Here is a 13,887-nt window from a genome sequence, read left to right as displayed (position 1 = left end):
GGGATGATAATCAGAAAGGACCATCGGTTCTATGGTAGCAGCATGGAGGAGGGGAAGATCTGGTTGCGACAAAAAAAAGTAGTCGATCCTAGAATACTTGTTGTGTGGCGGGGAGAAAAAAGTATAATCTTTAACAGTGGGGTAAAGTGTACGCCAGGTGTCATGTAATTGTAGAAGCTGTAATTGTATATGTATTTGCCCGAGAGCCTTGTAGGGTAAAGAAGAACATCCCGAGGAGGAGTCTAGCAGAGGGCTCAAAGGGACATTCAGATCGCCTCCAAGTATCAGTAACCCTTCCTGGAAAGCAGCTAGAGCAGAGACGAGTGAGCGCGTGAAGGAGACCTGTTTAATATTGGGGGCATATACATTGGCGAATGTGATAGGTCTGTTAGCGAATACTCCCTTTATAAACAGGTATCTACCCTCAGGGTCCACCAAGGAATCTGTTACTTGGAGCGGAAGGTGTCTGGCGAACAAAATCGCAACCTCCTTAGACTTAGCCAGGGGGTTGGTAGCATGGAAGACCGTGGGGAAGTGGAAATTGAAATGGCTTTGGAATGGAGTCTTGGCGAAAGTGCGTTTCTTGTAGAAAGACCACATCCGCTTTCTGTTTGTGTAAGAGAGGAGCATGGAGTGCTTTTCGGGTGTGTTCAGGCCTTTGACATTAAGTGAAAGGAGTTTCAGAGACAAATGTCCCGTCTGTGAGGTGGAAGAAAGCATGGCTGCTGGATGGCGGAGCCTAAGTCCGATGCCTCAGTATGCCGAGGATCTGAAGGGTAGGAAAGAGGAGAGGGGGAGAAAGAGAAAAAAAAAAAAGAGGGGGGGGAAAGGAAGGAGGAAAGAGGAGGGAAGGGAGGGAGGAGGGGGGAACAGGAATCAAGAATATGAAAAAAGAAAGGGAGGGATATAGATATTATATGGCTTGAGGAACAGACCCGCTATTCCACGTGAGAGAAAGAGAAACAGGAAGAGAGGAAAAGGTTGGAGAAAAGGGAGAGGAGCGCAAAGGTGATGGAAAAGAAGTTCAGGAAAGTGATTAGGATAGTAGCCGGAAAAAAGGGGTCAGTGGAAGCTCACCGAGCTCACTGTGTGGGGAACGAGGTCGGCGTAGAACCAGGAAATGCGCGTCCGCCGGCCGGTGGCCCCCTATGAGAAGTTATGTAAAAAAAGGACAGGAACAAGGGGGCGGGGTTCGAGAGACGCAAGTGGTGTCAGGAGTCCGCAGGGGTGGAGTATATAGGAGGTTGGGTTACCGATCATCCGTGGAGGATGAAGTGTTGTGCGACATGCATAAGACGAAGACCTGGGTGATGGTAATAGGTGTAACATAAGCGAAATGCTGCCAAGCAAGGGGTCTAGCTGCATGTAGCATATAAGAAGTGTCAAGGCACATACAGAGTGAGCGTAAAGGGAAGGACGGCCTAGGCGAGCGCGAGACAGTAAAGGGTCTCCTCGCTAAACTGAGAATAGCGAAGGACCCCCACAAATATTACAGGCAAACCACATCACAAGCAAGAACATAACGAGTCAACAATAGCAAAACCATGAGTGATCATGACAAAAACAGGTAAAATGACAATAAGCCCCGATCAGCAATCAGTTACCAACTAAACCCCTTAAGATCAAAACCCGTCATCAATCCCAAAAATATACAGGTATCCAAGGGGCTAAATAATAAACAGGAACCCCCCTCCCCCCACACACAAATATAGTATCTGGTGCCCCCAGGGAAACAAAGGGGACAAGCATCACCTCTCTCGGAATGGCTTAAAGGTGGGGAGGAGGAGAATGCGTGAGGGGATGGTCAAAGGCACGCAGGCTCTCCAGGTATACCTCTTCGGCCAAGTTAAAGGGAAAGCTGGGCTGGAGAGACTGATATGGTTCCATTCTGGAATGTCTAACAGGTGGCGGGGAGAGGTGATGCTCATCCAAACAGTCAGATTCCGCTGATTGCACTGACAATTACCTTCCCCTAAAACGCAGTTATCCTTCCCTGCATACAATATCCACCTCCCCTCAACCCACCCCCAGTGGAAATTTAGAGTCACTGACATAGTCCCACATAAAAGTATACATTACGAATTGAGCAGGAATCTCTTCTGAAGAATTGAGAAGGCCGAGCATTCCAATGCCTGTGGAGGGGGCGAGCAACGCACCACCGAACAGCCCCAAACGAGCAGCAGGACATCCGCAAAGACGTGAAGGCGAAGTTCAGGGCTTGCCATGAAGACGAGGCTGGAGGACATTGATCGAACAGGATGCATCCGGATGGTGATATGACATAGAAGGCTGGGGGAAGGCACAAAGTGATAACCAACTGGAGGTGGAGGACTCGATGTGGGATGTGGAGAACTAGGTGACAATTAGCAAGGCGGAGCCCAGAGACTGTACCCCTTCATGGGAGGATGAGTCGGCTAGAGTGTGGCCAACGCCCGACCCCTTGTCAGGCAGGGAGGAACTGCGGAGGCCCAATAGTTACGCACAGGGCAGGGACAGAGTCCCATGAAGCACAGGCTGCAATCTTGACAGATAAGTAGTAAGGGCAGTAAAGTATGAGTCTGACGGGCATTGATCAATGAGCAAGTGAGTAACTGGAACTTTCGGGGCAAGTGGATGAGAGAAAGAGTGAAATAGTAATAGAACGTAAACACTTAGTAAGTAATGCACCGAAGTAGCAGTATTGAGGGAGGATCCCGGACCATTAGGTTTCGCGCCGTGGCTTCCTGTGCACCGGAGAGGCCGTCGGGCTGAAGGTGACTGTGGCGTCCCCCATGGGGGGTCTCGGAGGAGTCGATGGGGGCATCCGCCCTCTACGATGAGACTGGCCGTGCCATTCCATAGCACTGTCCTCAGATCCTGGGTTAGCGGTAGTCTCATGGAGCTGAACCAATCAGGCAGGTCAATCAGTGGGATGTCTATGGAGGCACAGAAAGAGGGCAATTCTTCAGGGGTTCGCAGGTTGTGAGAACGACCGCTAGCTTGTACAGAGAGGCAGAAGGGGAACCTCCATCTGTAAGGAATGTTACGTGATCGGAGCGTATCCAGAAGAGGGCGTAAAGCGCGCCGTTGGCGCAGGGTGGTGCTGGATAAGTCCTGAAACAGTTGTATTTCTGTTCCCCCGTGTAGAAGGCGCCTTCGGTCTCTAGCACACCGGAGGATATCTTCTTTGAGCAGAAAACTTACTAGGCAGCAAACGATATCCCTGGGTGGGTCTACATCCCCCCTCCTGGGACGGATCGCTCTGTGCACACGTTCGATGTCAATCGGGGTTGCTGGCGGGCGATCAAGGAGGTCATTGAATATGGCCCTCACCACCCTGGGAATATCTGTATTTTCTACTGATTCTGGGAGACCGCGGATCCTGATGTTACGCCTGCGGCCACGGTTGTCTAAGTCCTCAATATTCCTGTGGAGTTCTCTGATAGTTGAAGCGTGTATCGCTGACTTATGCTGTATTTCAACAATGGCGGAACCGTTTTGCCTGGATGCGGATTCCACCCGGTCCAATCGCGAACCCATGGCCCTTAAATCATCATGTAGATCTCCCAAAGCTGCAGTAAGCGTGGCAGTCATGGTGGCCTTGATGTCAGCGGCCACAGCCTGAAGATCCCTTAGGGACAGAGATTGTGATGCAGAGGGGACATCATGCTGAGGCATGGTGTCAGGAGCAGCCTGCATGTCAGAGCAGGGAGGATTAGGCATATCAGCAGCTGAAGAGAGGGGTAAAAACAGGAGAAGGAGATGGCTGCAGCCCCTCTCTCTGGTGCTGGGAGCGGAAGAGCTCCTGTATGTGTCTCCCCTGACCTCCCTGGCTCCGTGGGGAGCGCGAACGGGCACCGGATGATCTCCGGTCCGACTTCCCCATAATGTGACAGCTCCCTCTCACCCCGCTCCGTCGTACGGCGATGCAGAGGGATCCGGCCGGCGGGAGCTCTCTCTCTATGCGGCCATCTTCCAGCCGCGGCAGACCATGCCTCTATACTAAATATATTTTAACACGGTTCTCAAGGTAAGGTAACAAGGAGGAACCAAAGATTAGTAACTAGTAGTAGATCTGAGGAACTTCAAAGCAATATTTTAACACAATCTGCTTATGGAACTCATGGTGTTTTGGAGATATGCAAGAAATGTTTCATAGAAAAAGAACAGCATCCAGCTGCCATACGATGGGAAGGCTGGATTGCCTAAATATAGAGGTTTGGTGGGATTCTCTGAATGACCATGAGGCAAGGTAGTTCAATAAACGTTGCCAGGAGATATTTTGGGGAGGGGGTGGGAAGGTTGGATAAAAGGGGATGGATATGTGGTAGGGAAGGGGAGAGGGTCATCAAGGTAGGGGATTAGTGGTGGACGTAGGAAGGAAGGGAAATGTGGGGAATAAGAAAAATAGGGGTTTGTGGGAAGGACTGCAGATCACACCACTTAAGCAGAACAGGGTCACTGGGTACCTGACCATGCCCCAATGGTTGGAGGATCAAAAATGAAAATCAAAATAGACCCAAGTTTTAGCATACTGCTAGAAATAAAAGTAAGAAGGGGGGTGAAGTAGGTAATGTGGGCTATTGGATGTCCATCAGTTCTCTGAGTCGACAGGATCCATAGCAGGAGATATAAAGCAACCTCTCTTATGGGTTCCCTGTGATTGCCATCTTGATTGGAATTGGATGTCTTCCGGGAGGAACAGAAAGCAGAGCGACACAGTTGGTCTGGTGTGTGATGGTGATGAAGAGGAGGTCAGGTGTAGCTCTTGTAAGACTGCTAGAAGGTTTTCTGAGGTTCTGCAGGCATGCTTCGAACCCTGGTATGTGAAGTGAAGAAAAAATGGAAACTCCCATGTGTAGGTGATATGGTGGCATTGCCGGACCTGGAGATGAGGCTTCAGAGCTAGACATTTGGAGAGTATTAGTTTCGAAATGTCAGCAAATAGTTGGTAGGTATGTACATGGAAGATCAAAGTTTCACTCTGTCGTGCAGTATGTAGTAGTTGCTCTTTGGTACTATAGAAATGTAATTTTGTGACCAAGTCACATGGAGGGCCTTCAGATTTGCGTGGTACCAGGGCTCTGTGGACATGATCCATCTCAAGGCATTCTGTGGCAATTGACAGTGCCAATTCTTGGAAGGGGGATTTCACAGTGGATTGTAGGTCTTTGACTGACTCATGTATACCCCATATGTGTAAAATGGCGTGCCCTGTTTTTAAAGTCTTCTAGGCAGGTCTGGAGGGACAAGTTCTCCCCACGGAGGGCTTCCAGTTTCTCAGTATGATTGCCAAGACAGGCTTCTAAGTCATCTGTTCTCTGCTCAAGGTTTGCTGTGCGCTGACCTAGCTTGCGGATCTCTGGACCAGTGGTCAATTATCTGGTCAGAAGTCTGTTTAAGTGCTTGGTGTAACATCTTCTCCAACTGCTTATGAATATCTGTTGGAGCCGTGAGTGGAGATAACAAGGTGGATTAGAAGTCTACATCTGACTCTCCCTCTTCCTCCTGTAGCTTCTGATTCTGTTTGGGAGAGTGTGGTGCATGGGCCTAGGAAGATGACGGATCCACCATCTTAGAGGATGCCCAGGATAGCACTTCACGGATAGACTTTGCTTTTGTTTTCCGGTGGACACCTCCATAGACCATGGTGTCAATGCTCAGGTCTCTCCAACTCCAGGGCAGGCTTGTAGGAGTGCGGGTTGTGGCAGGGCTCGTTGTTTAAACAAAGGCGTTGGCTTCCTAGGTGTGGAACACCAGACTGGCATTTAGGACCAGGCAGGCTTAACGCAGGCCTCCCAAGATGTATGATTTTATCAAGAGATCAATGTTGATGTAGAAATTATTAATCTTGATACAGATATGAGGCCTTCACTCATCAATGTCCTTACAGTGGTAGACTATGCCATCACAGATATGAACCCTTCACTTGTCAATGTCCTTACAGAGGTAGACTATGCCATCACAGATATGAGCCCATCACTCATCAATGTCCTTACAGAGGTAGACTATGCCAACAGAGATATGAACCCATCACTCATCAATGTCCTTACAGTGGTAGACTATGCCATCACAGATATGAACCCATCACTCATCAATGTCCTTACAGTGGTAGACTATGCCATCACAGATATGAGCCCATCACTCATCAATGTCCTTACAGTGGCAGACTATGCCATCACAGATATGAGGCCTTCACTCATCAATGTCCTTACAGTGGTAGACTATGCCATCACAGATATGAACCCTTTACTCATCAATGTCCTTACAGTGGCAGACTATGCCATCAGAGATATGAACCCATCACTCATCAATGTCCTTACAGTGGTAGACTATGCCATCACAGATACGAGGCCTTCACTCATCAATGTCCTTACAGTGGTAGACTATGCCATCACAGATATGAACCCTTTACTCATCAATGTCCTTACAGTGGCAGACTATGCCATCAGAGATATGAACCCATCACTCATCAATGTCCTTACAGTGGTAGACTATGCCATCACAGATGTGAGGCCTTCACTCGTCAATGTCCTTACAGTGGTAGACTATGCCATCACAGATATGAACCCTTCACTCATCAATGTCCTTACAGTGGTAGACTATGCCATCACAGATATGAGGCCTTCACTCATCAATGTCCTTACAGTGGTAGACTATGCCATCACAGATATGAACCCTTCACTAGTCAATGTCCTTACAGTGGTAGACTATGCCATCACAGATGTGAACCCTTCACTAGTCAATGTACTTACAGTGGTAAACTATGCCATCACAGATATAAGGCCTTCACTTGTCAATGTCCTTACAGATGTAGACTATGCCATCAAAGATATGAGGCCTTCACTCATCAATGTCCTTACAGTGGTAGACTATGCCATCACAGATATGAGGCCTTCACTCGTCAATGTCCTTACAGAGGTAGACTATGCCATCACAGATATGAGGCCTTCACTCATCAATGTCCTTACAGTGGTAGACTATGCCATCACAGATGTGAGCCCTTCACTCATCAATGTCCTTAAAGTGGTAGACTATGCCATCACAGATATGAACCCTTCACTCATCAATGTCCTTACAGTGGTAGACTATGCCATCACAGATATGAGGCCTACACTCGTCAATGTCCTTACAGTGGTAGACTATGCCATCACAGATACGAGGCCATCACTCATCAATGTCCTTACAGTGGTAGACTATGCCATCACAGATACGAGGCCTTCACTCGTCAATGTCCTTACAGTGGTAGACTATGCCATCACAGATACGAACCCTTCACTCATCAATGTCCTTACAGTGGTAGACTATGCCATCACAGATACGAACCCATCACTCATCAATGTCCTTTTCAGTGGTAGACTATGCCATCACAGATACGAGGCCTTCACTCATCAATGTCCTTACAGTGGTAGACTATGCCATCACAGATATGAACCCTTCACTCGTCAATGTCCTTACAGAGGTAGACTATGCCATCACAGATATGAACCCTTCACTCGTCAATGTCTTTACAGTGGTAGACTATGCCATCACAGATATGAGGCCTTCACTCGTCAATGTCCTTACAGTGGTAGACTATGCCATCACAGATATGAACCCTTCACTCATCAATGTCCTTACAGTGGCAGACTATGCCATCACAGATATGAGGCCTTCACTCATCAATGTCCTTACAGTGGTAGACTATGCCATCACAGATATGAACCCTTCACTCATCAATGTCCTTACAGTGGCAGACTATGCCATCACAGATATGAGGCCTTCACTCATCAATGTCCTTACAGTGGCAGACTATGCCATCACAGATATGAACCCTTTACTCATCAATGTCCTTACAGTGGCAGACTATGCCATCACAGATATGAACCCTTCACTCATCAATGTCCTTACAGAGGTAGACTATGCCATCAGAGATATGAACCCATCACTCATCAATGTCCTTACAGTGGTAGACTATGCCATCACAGATATGAACCCTTCACTCATCAATGTCCTTACAGTGGCAGACTATGCCATCAGAGATATGAACCCATCACTCATCAATGTCCTTACAGTGGTAGACTATGCCATCACAGATGTGAGGCCTTCACTCATCAATGTCCTTACAGTGGTAGACTATGCCATCACAGATATGAACCCTTCACTCATCAATGTCCTTACAGTGGTAGACTATGCCATCACAGATATGAGGCCTTCACTCATCAATGTCCTTACAGAGGTAGACTATGCCATCACAGATATGAACCCTTCACTAGTCAATGTCCTTACAGTGGTAGACTATGCCATCACAGATATGAACCCTTCACTAGTCAATGTACTTACAGTGGTAGACTATGCCATCACAGATGTGAGGCCTTCACTCATCAATGTCCTTAGAGTGGTAGACTATGCCATCACAGATATAAGGCCTTCACTTGTCAATGTCCTTACAGATGTAGACTATGCCATCAAAGATATGAGGCCTACACTCGTCAATGTCCTTACAGTGGTAGACTATGCCATCACAGATATGAGGCCTTCACTCATCAATGTCCTTACAGTGGTAGACTATGCCATCACAGATATGAGGCCTTCACTCATCAATGTCCTTACAGTGGTAGACTATGCCATCACAGATATGAGGCCTTCACTCATCAATGTCCTTACAGTGGTAGACTATGCCATCACAGATATGAACCCTTCACTAGTCAATGTCCTTACAGTGGTAGACTATGCCATCACAGATGTGAACCCTTCACTAGTCAATGTACTTACAGTGGTAGACTATGCCATCACAGATATAAGGCCTTCACTTGTCAATGTCCTTACAGATGTAGACTATGCCATCAAAGATATGAGGCCTTCACTCATCAATGTCCTTACAGTGGTAGACTATGCCATCACAGATATGAGGCCTTCACTCGTCAATGTCCTTACAGAGGTAGACTATGCCATCACAGATATGAGGCCTTCACTCATCAATGTCCTTACAGTGGTAGACTATGCCATCACAGATGTGAGCCCTTCACTCATCAATGTCCTTAAAGTGGTAGACTATGCCATCACAGATATGAACCCTTCACTCATCAATGTCCTTACAGTGGTAGACTATGCCATCACAGATATGAGGCCTACACTCGTCAATGTCCTTACAGTGGTAGACTATGCCATCACAGATACGAGGCCATCACTCATCAATGTCCTTACAGTGGTAGACTATGCCATCACAGATACGAGGCCTTCACTCGTCAATGTCCTTACAGTGGTAGACTATGCCATCACAGATATGAACCCTTCACTCGTCAATGTCCTTACAGAGGTAGACTATGCCATCACAGATATGAACCCTTCACTCATCAATGTCCTTACAGTGGTAGACTATGCCATCACAGATATGAGGCCTTCACTCATCAATGTCCTTACAGAGGTAGACTATGCCATCACAGATATGAACCCTTCACTAGTCAATGTCCTTACAGTGGTAGACTATGCCATCACAGATATGAACCCTTCACTAGTCAATGTACTTACAGTGGTAGACTATGCCATCACAGATGTGAGGCCTTCACTCATCAATGTCCTTAGAGTGGTAGACTATGCCATCACAGATATAAGGCCTTCACTTGTCAATGTCCTTACAGATGTAGACTATGCCATCAAAGATATGAGGCCTACACTCGTCAATGTCCTTACAGTGGTAGACTATGCCATCACAGATATGAGGCCTTCACTCATCAATGTCCTTACAGTGGTAGACTATGCCATCACAGATATGAGGCCTTCACTCGTCAATGTCCTTACAGAGGTAGACTATGCCATCACAGATATGAGGCCTTCACTCATCAATGTCCTTACAGTGGTAGACTATGCCATCACAGATATGAACCCTTCACTCATCAATGTCCTTACAGTGGTAGACTATGCCATCACAGATATGAGGCCTTCACTCATCAATGTCCTTACAGAGGTAGACTATGCCATCACAGATATGAACCCTTCACTAGTCAATGTCCTTACAGTGGTAGACTATGCCATCACAGATATGAACCCTTCACTAGTCAATGTACTTACAGTGGTAGACTATGCCATCACAGATGTGAGGCCTTCACTCATCAATGTCCTTAGAGTGGTAGACTATGCCATCACAGATATAAGGCGTTCACTTGTCAATGTCCTTACAGATGTAGACTATGCCATCAAAGATATGAGGCCTACACTCGTCAATGTCCTTACAGTGGTAGACTATGCCATCACAGATATGAGGCCTTCACTCATCAATGTCCTTACAGTGGTAGACTATGCCATCACAGATATGAGGCCTTCACTCGTCAATGTCCTTACAGAGGTAGACTATGCCATCACAGATATGAGGCCTTCACTCATCAATGTCCTTACAGTGGTAGACTATGCCATCACAGATGTGAGGCCTTCACTCATCAATGTCCTTACAGTGGTAGACTATGCCATCACAGATATGAACCCTTCACTCATCAATGTCCTTACAGTGGTAGACTATGCCATCACAGATATGAACCCTTCACTAGTCAATGTCCTTACAGTGGTAGACTATGCCATCACAGATATGAGGCCTACACTCGTCAATGTCCTTACAGTGGTAGACTATGCCATCACAGATATGAGGCCTTCACTCGTCAATGTCCTTACAGTGGTAGACTATGCCATCACAGATATGAGGCCTTCACTCGTCAATGTCCTTGCAGTGGTAGACTATGCCATCACAGATACGAGGCCATCACTCATCAATGTCCTTACAGTGGTAGACTATGCCATCACAGATACGAACCCATCACTCATCAATGTCCTTTTCAGTGGTAGACTATGCCATCACAGATACGAGGCCTTCACTCATCAATGTCCTTACAGTGGTAGACTATGCCATCACAGATATGAACCCTTCACTCATCAATGTCCTTACAGAGGTAGACTATGCCATCACAGATGTGAACCCTTCACTCGTCAATGTCTTTACAGTGGTAGACTATGCCATCACAGATATGAACCCTTCACTCGTCAATGTCCTTACAGTGGTAGACTATGCCATCACAGATACGAGGCCTTCACTCGTCAATGTCCTTACAGTGGTAGACTATGCCATCACAGATACGAATACGAGTGTGGGGGTATGACAGTGATGGGTATGTACAGGAGAGGAGTGTGGAGGTATGACAGTGATGGGTATGTACAGGAGAGGAGTACGGAGGTATGACAGTGATGGGTATGTACAGGAGAGGAGTACAGAGGTATGACAGTGATGGGTATGTACAGAAGAGGAGTACAGAGGTATGACAGTGATGGGTATGTACAGAAGAGGAGTACGGAGGTATGACAGTGATGGGTACGTACAGGAGAGGAGTGTGGAGGTGTGACAGTGATCGGTATGTACAGGAGAGGAGTACGGAGGTATGACAGTGATCGGTATGTACAGGAGAGGAGTGTGGAGGTATGACAGTGGAGTGTGGAGGTATGACAGTGATAGGTATGTACAGGAGAGGAGTACGGAGGTATGACAGTGATGGGTATGTACAGGAGAGGAGTACGGAGGTATGAGAGTGATGGGTATGTACAGGAGAGGAGTACGGAGGTATGAGAGTGATGGGTATGTACAGGAGAGGAGTACAGAGGTATGACAGTGATGGGTATGTACAGAAGAGGAGTACGGAGGTATGACAGTGATGGGTATGTACAGGAGAGGAGTGTGGAGGTGTGACAGTGATGGGTATGTACAGGAGAGGAGTGTGGAGGTATGACAGTGATGGGTATGTACAGGAGAGGAGTACGGAGGTATGACAGTGATCGGTATGTACAGGAGAGGAGTACGGAGGTATGACAGTGATCGGTATGTACAGGAGAGGAGTACGGAGGTATGACAGTGATCGGTATGTACAGGAGAGGAGTGTGGAGGTATGACAGTGGAGTGTGGAGGTATGACAGTGATAGGTATGTACAGGAGAGGAGTACGGAGGTATGAGAGTGATGGGTATGTACAGGAGAGGAGTACGGAGGTATGAGAGTGATGGGTATGTACAGGAGAGGAGTACGGAGGTATGAGAGTGATGGGTATGTACAGGAGAGGAGTGTGGAGGTATGAGAGTGATGGGTAGGTACAGGAGAGGAGTACGGAGGTATGACAGTGATGGGTAGGTACAGGAGAGGGGTACGGAGGTATGACAGTGATGGGTATGTACAGGAGAGGGGTACGGAGGTATGACAGTGATGGGTATGTACAGGAGAGGAGTACGGAGGTATGACAGTGATGGGTATGTACAGGAGAGGAGTACGGAGGTATGACAGTGATGGGTACGTACATGAGAGGGGTACGGAGGTATGACAGTGATGGGTACGTACAGGAGAGGGGTACGGAGGTATGACAGTGATGGGTATGTACAGGAGAGGAGTACGGAGGTATGACAGTGATGGGTATGTACAGGAGAGGAGTACGGAGGTATGACAGTGATGGGTACGTACAGGAGAGGAGTACGGAGGTATGAGAGTGATGGGTACGTACAGGAGAGGAGTACGGAGGTATGAGAGTGATGGGTACGTACAGGAGAGGAGTACGGAGGTATGACAGTGATGGGTACGTACAGGAGAGGAGTACGGAGGTATGACAGTGATGGGTACGTACAGGAGAGGAGTACGGAGGTATGACAGTGATGGGTACGTACAGGAGAGGAGTACGGAGGTATGACAGTGATGGGTATGTACAGGAGAGGAGTACGGAGGTATGAGAGTGATGGGTACGTACAGGAGAGGAGTACGGAGGTATGACAGTGATGTGTATGTACAGGAGAGGAGTACGGAGGTATGACAGTGATGGGTATGTACAGGAGAGGAGTACGGAGCTATGACCGTTCCCAGGGAGGAGTATCTCAGGAAGGGTCTATACTCCACCATAACTCTGGTTCTCGGAGTGTCAGGTCCCAGCGGGTTCTACTGGTGTCTCTCCTGTTATTCTGTCTCGGACACATCAGAGGAACATGGTGGGAGATCGGCCTGAATGTCCTTCCTAGGAGGGAATACCGGAGCCATTCTGAGGCCCATTTAATGGCCGGCAATGAGGAGGAAACCAACACTGAGAAGTAGATGCTGAGATATATACAGCACGGGGCAGCACAGTGGCTGAGTGGTTAGCACTTCCACCTGGCAGTACTCGGGTTGTTGGTTCAAATCCCAACCATGGCACCACCTGCCTGGAGTTTGCATGTTCTCCCTGTGCCTGCGCGGGTGTCCTCCCACACTACAAAGACATGCTGGGAGGTGAATTGTCTCCTAAGTTGTCCCTAGTATGTGTATGTATGAATGTGAGTTAGGGCCCTTAGATTGTACGCTCCTCGGGGGCGGGGACTGATGGGAATGTACAATATAGATGTAAACTGACGGCGCTATATAAGTACCTGGAATAAATAATAATAATACACCCAGATCATCGATGACGAGGAGGAAGGTTCGGTCACAGATGATTGGTCCGTCTATAGCAGGGACAGGAGCTGGGACCAGGAATAGGAGATCCACCTGACTTACCCGTGTGCTCTGACATGGAGAAGATCCCATGCTGGCCCTATGGTGGCCGTGTGTTCAGGATGGAGACCGACAATCACAGGACCCTCTGGAAGCCGATCTAAATTGGCTAAGAGGAAGAAAGTGTTCCCGGGACAGGAAGTGACACTGGACAGGAAGTGACTCCAGACAGGAAGTGACTCCAGACAGATTTATACAGAGGCTGCAGCATGGAGAGCAGACACTAGATGGTGCTGTTCCAAAAATAGCTGTATAGCATAAAACAGGGAAAAAAATGAAAAACAAAAGACGATGGCGGCTCGTAAACTTCTATTGTCCATGTATGCACAGTTATCACATTACAGTGGATTAGATATCCCTCCATTTTGTTGTAGCCCACCTGTCCTTCCT

The 13,887-nt window shown here is 47.7% G+C and overlaps 1 long non-coding RNA gene across 1 annotated transcript in view; it reads right to left on the bottom strand.

The window, feature by feature from the left end:
- Nucleotides 1-13,632, bottom strand: part of LOC149434750 (uncharacterized) — a 41,702-nt gene extending 28,070 nt beyond the window's left edge. Inside the window, exon 1 of the long non-coding RNA XR_016308628.1 lies at nt 13,501-13,632. This is a non-coding gene — a long non-coding RNA (uncharacterized LOC149434750). The remainder of the gene's footprint in view (nt 1-13,500) is intronic.
- Between the last annotated feature and the right edge of the window lie 255 nt (nt 13,633-13,887).

This window comes from Staurois parvus, unplaced genomic scaffold, assembly GCF_062004578.1.
Source record: "Staurois parvus isolate SC_StPar_1 unplaced genomic scaffold, SC_StPar_1.0 ptg001688l, whole genome shotgun sequence".
Lineage (NCBI taxonomy): Eukaryota > Metazoa > Chordata > Amphibia > Anura > Ranidae > Staurois > Staurois parvus.
This window is presented reverse-complemented; position numbering and strand designations above follow the sequence as displayed.